Consider the following 5,687-nt stretch of genomic DNA (forward strand, 5'->3'; position numbering starts at 1 on the left):
ACACCCGCTGTCGAGATACCACGAGTTGTTCCCCCTCACTAGAATCTCTTTGTGGAGTTCCTCAAGGTAGGCCTTTTCATCATCTGATTTGGCCATCAGACACAAATTGGCTGTCTCCTCTTCTGGTTGGTCATCCTCATCTTCTTCACTGTCAGAATCACCCCAAGCTGCTATCATGGCTTTTCTCATGTCCGACTTTTAAAAGTTTGCTTTGCTGAATTTTTCCTGTCCTTGCTCCTTGCCCTTTCCTTTTCCTTTATCATTTTCCCAGAGGGGACAGTCCTTGATAAAGTGATCTGGGGATCCACACCTGTGGCAGCTGTAGGCAGGTTTGACATTGGAGTTCTTTTTCCCGAAGTTCCTTGAGGTGCGGCCTTTCTTGAATATCCTTTTGAACCTTCGAACGATCATGGCAGCTTCATCCTCGTCCACTTCTGAGTCTTCCTCCTCCTCTGCTTTCAGAGCCAACCCCTTGTTCCTCATGGTTTCAGTGTTGACTCCAAGGTGTAGCTCATGAGTCATGAGAGAACCAGCAAGTTGTTCGATGTTGAACTTGGTGAAGTCCTTAGTTTCCTGTAGGGCTGTCACCTTAGCTCTCCATCTCTCGTCCTGTGGAAGACTTCTGAGAACCTTCCTAACCTGCTCATCTGTAGGAATCTGTCTACCAAGGGAAACCAGCTCATTTATGATGTTAGTAAAACGAGTTAGCATCTCCTGGATGGTTTCCTTAGGTTGCATCTCGAATCTTTCATACTTAGACATAAGTAGATCGATTTTTGAGCGTTTAACCTCATTAGTTCCTTCATGAGTAATCTGCAGCAAATCCCAGATTTCCTTAGCGTTTTTGCACCCCATAACACGATTGTGTTCATGTGGTCCAAGCCCGCAATGGAGCAATTTCACAGCCATAGCATTGATTTCCATTTTGTCAAAATCCTCTTTCTCATATTCAAACATAGGCTTAGGGATTACCTCATTCTGAGCATTTGTTTTGGTGACTTCGAAATCACCAACTTCAATGACCCTCCATACTTGGTAGTTCTCCGCCTTGATAAAGATCTCCATACGGTTCTTCCAGTAGGTGTAGAACTTCCCGTTGAACATAGGAGGTCTCTGAGTTGAGTATCCTTCCTCGAGCTTTTCGTGAGTATTCATTTTCTCCAAGACCTTTCTTCTTCAGGGTTTCCTGATTCTCTTAGAAGTTAGGCTCTGATACCAATTGTTGTTTCAATGAATACTACAAGAAGGGGGGGTTGAATTGTAGTATGAGAGTTTAGCCAAACTTTTTGCGGAATTAAAATTAAGTTAGCTAAAGGAACTGAGAGATTAACTAAAGGAACTAAAGAATGCAAGAGAGATTTTACGTGGAAAACTCCTTGGCCCTAACAAGGAGAAAAACCACGACCACTTGGGATTTTGGGAAAAGAATCTTCACTATAATAGGGCAAATGATCCTATTACAAGCTAAAGACTCAAACTCAAGTTCCTCTACGAACTTGAGACCCTGAGGAACAAGTCACCCAACTTGTTACTCTTCTCTTCTCTTTCTCTCTTCTCACTTCTCTGTTCTCTCTTCTCTTTCTCTGTTCTCTGTTCTCTTTCTCTGTTCTCTCTTCTCTTTCTCTTCTCTTTCTCTTCTCTTTCTCTTTTCTCTTTCTCTTCTCTTTCTCTTCTCTTTCTCTTTTCTCTTCTCTTTCTCTTTTCTCTTCTCTTTCTCATACACAAATGTTCACTCGAACTTCCCCATTCTCCAATTACAACTCGAAAGAAAAACAAACTCTAGTATAATAACATTAGGAACACTCTAATCAACTTATGTGGAATTGGACGCTTGACTCAATTAAAAGCTTGAAAACTTATGTGAGCAAGGACAAGTTTTTCCAACAGAAATCAAGAGCTATTTATAGATCACAAAACGCCTTGGAAAAACTTCATTGTGCTGCAAACCCATTACGCCACTACTCATGCCCACTAAGAAGATCATGTCCCTTAATTTAAGGAACCATGAACTCCTCAATTTTGCAGAACCACGACTTGATGAAGAACGTGGGAGAGTAGGCCGCAAGTTTTGGAAAACAAGGTGATTTTATTTTTTCAGAAGATAATTTCGAAAATAGGAAAATAAAATAAAATCTTTTTGCACAAGATATTTTCGAAATTCAGAAAGAAATAAAATCCCTTTAAAAAGATAAACATTTTAGATTGCAACCGTTTTCCTAAAAACTAGCATGCACAATTTTATCTTCTTAGACCAATTCCACACAGATTTTTCGAGTGCCATTTAATATCTTATACTTACATAAATCCTAAAATATAAAAATATATTTAGTCTTCATGTTTCTCTGATGAAGCTTCTACTCCGAGGCTTCTGTTCCTTGGAAGGAACTTCTCTTCTCTGATGAGGCTTCTTCTCTGAAGCTTCTGTTCCCTGAGAGAACCTTCTCTTCTCCAGTCTTCATTTCTGAAGCGCCAGTTCCTGTGAGGGAACTCTTCTTTTTGGATAGCTTCGTTTCTGGCTTTCCTGTTCCTCATGGTATCTTTGCTCGACACTTAATTCTCCTAGTCTTTGCACTGATCACACACTCAAACAATCAAGCCTTTATTAGTATGTAAGTAAGTAAGGTTGTGTCATCATCAAAATCATTAAGTCCAACACATTCAAACAAAACTTTTTGAATCAAATGAAAGTTAATTGCATTCCACAATGCTAATTGACTCAAATGAAAGTCTAACCCATTCAACAAAGCTAATTGAGTCTAATGAAAGTCAAACTGATTCAAACAAAGCTTATTGAATCAAATGAAAGTCGAATGCATTCAACAAAGGTAATTGAGTCAAACGAAAGACAAACACATTCAACAAAGCTAATCAAGTCAAATGAAAGTCAAACACATTCAAACAAAGCTTTTTCAATCAAACGAAAGTCAAATGCATTCAACAAAGCTAATTTTGTCAAATGAAAGTAAAATACTTTAAACAAATCTTTTAGAATCAAATGAAAGTCAAATACATTCAAACAAAGCTTTTTGAATCAAATGAAAGTCAATTGCATTCCACAATGCAAATGGAGTCAAATGAAAGTCAAATGCATTCAACAAAACTAATTGAGTCAAATGAAAGTTAAACAAATTCAAACAAATCTTTTTGAGTCAAATGAAAGTCAAATGCATTCTACTACGTTAATTGAGTAAAATGAAAGTCAAACACTTTCAACAAAGCTTTTAGAATCAAATGAAAGTTAAATACATTCAGACAAAGCTTTTTGAATCAATTGAAAGTTAATTGCATTCCACAATGCTAATTGAGTCAAATGAAAGTCAAACACATTCAACAAAGCTAATTGAGTCAAGTGAAAATCAAACACATTCAAACAAAGCTTTTTGAATCAAATGAAAGTCAAATGCATTCAACAAAGCTAATTGAGTCAAATGAAAGTCAAACACTTTCAACAAAGCTTTTAGAATCAAATGAAAGTCAAATACATTCAAACAAAGCTTTTTGAATCAAATGAAAGTCAATTGCATTCCACAATGCTAATTGAGTCAAATGAAAGTCAAACACATTCAACAGAGCTAACTGAGTCAACTGAAAGTCAAACATATTCAAACAAAGCTTTTTGAATCAAATGAAATTAAAATGCATTCAACAAAGCTAATTGAGTCAAATGAAAGTCAAACACTTTCACCAAAGCTTTTTGAATCAAATGAAAGTCAAATGCATTCAACAAAGCTAATTGAGTCAAATGAAAGTAAAAGACTTTCAACAAAGCTTTTTTAATCAAATGAAAGTCAAATACATTCAAACAAAGCTTTTTGAATCAAATGAAAGTCAATTGCATTCCACAATGCTAATTGAGTCAAATGAAAGTCTAACCCATTCAACAAAGCTAATTGAGTCTAATGAAAGTCAAATTGATTCAAACAAAGCTTATTGAATCAAATGAAAGTCGAATGTATTCAACAAAGGTAATTGAGTCAAATGAAAGTCAAACACTTTCAACAAAGCTTTTAGAATCAAATGAAAGTCAAATACATTCAAACAAAGTTTTTTGAATCAAATGAAAGTCAATTGCATTCAACAATGCTAATTGAGTCAAAGGAAAGTCAAACACATTCAACAAAGCTAATTGAGTCAAATGAAAGTCAAACACATTCAAACAAAGCTTTTTGAATCAAATGAAAGTCAAATGCATTCAAAAAAGCTAATTGAGTCAAATGAAAGTCATGCACTTTCAACAAAGATTTTAGAATCAAATGAAAGTCAAATACATTCAAACAAAGCTTTTTGAATCAAATAAAAGTCAATTGCATTCCACAATGCTAATTGAGTCATATGAAAGTCAAACACATTCAACAAAGCTAATTGAGTCAAATGAAAGTCAAACACATTCAAACAAAGCTTTTTGAATCAAATGAAAGTCAAATGCATTCAACAAAACTAATTGAGTCAAATGAAAGTTAGACACATTCAAACAAAGCTTTTTGAGTCAAATGAAAGTCAAATGCATTCAACTACGCTAATTGAGTAAAATGAAAGTCAAACACTTTCAACAAAGCTTTTTGAATCAAATGAACGTCAAATACATTCAAACAAAGCTTTTTGAGTCAAATGAAAGTCAATTGCATTCCACAATGCTAATTGAGTCAAATGAAAGTCAAACACATTCAACAAAGCTAACTAAGTCAAATGAAGGTCAAACACATTCAAACAAAGCTTTTTGAATCAAAAGAAAGTCAAATGCATTCAACAAAGCTAATTGAGTCAAATGAAAGTCAAACACTTTCACCAAAGCTTTTTGAATCAAATGAAAGTCTGATGGGAAGGAGAACGGTAGGTCGTTGGGCTACCACCCCACCCAATCAAACAACAATACTCATGAAATCAAACATTGAATTGCATTAAAGAGTAAAGAATCCTTACAAACTTGATAGAAATCAAATCAAATGAAGCAATCTTCAATCATCAATCATCAAACCCACACTTTTTCTCTCTAAAAATGCTAAGAACTAATGTTTTCTCTTTCTAGAATCTAATCTCATCTAATTCTCTCTTGAAGATCTCATCTTCTCTCTATATATGGAAAGAAATAACTAACAATCCCAAGAGGAAGTTGGGAAAGACGTCCAAAAATAGACCCACGTCAGTGCGGGCGCTCGAAGGACAGAGAATGGTGTGCACGGGAGCACACCCAGGAAGGTGCGCCCGCACGCACCTGATGTGCGGCCGCACACGACAGATGTGCGGCCGCACACTCCTCTAGTGCGCCCGCACGACGCTGCTGCTTCCTCCTTTCTTCTTTGCTCTTGCTCACGAGGTGCACGCATCCTAGATGATGATGATGGAGGACAAGGTAGGCAGGAACTTCCTAGAATTTCTTGAAGAATAGAAGCCATGAGGAAGGAATAAACAAGACCTTGAAGCATGCTCCTTGAACCTCACATTGACTTGAAACTTCTTGTACAAGCTTTAGGCATGAAAATCAATGGAAAACTATGGAGAGGAAGCCCGGGAATCCTTGGACAATCAATCACAACCTACAATCAAAGGATAAAAAGCAACTAAAAAGGGAAAAATAGCAAGTAAACGAGAAAAAGCACGAAATAAAGAAACTAACTACAAAAAGCATGAAATGAAGAAAACAAGAATAAAACTAAGGGAAACTAAAGAAAAGAAAGATAAAAAGAAAT

Source organism: Chenopodium album, chromosome 22 (assembly GCF_948465745.1).
Source record: "Chenopodium album chromosome 22, dcCheAlbu1.1, whole genome shotgun sequence".
NCBI lineage: Eukaryota > Viridiplantae > Streptophyta > Magnoliopsida > Caryophyllales > Amaranthaceae > Chenopodium > Chenopodium album.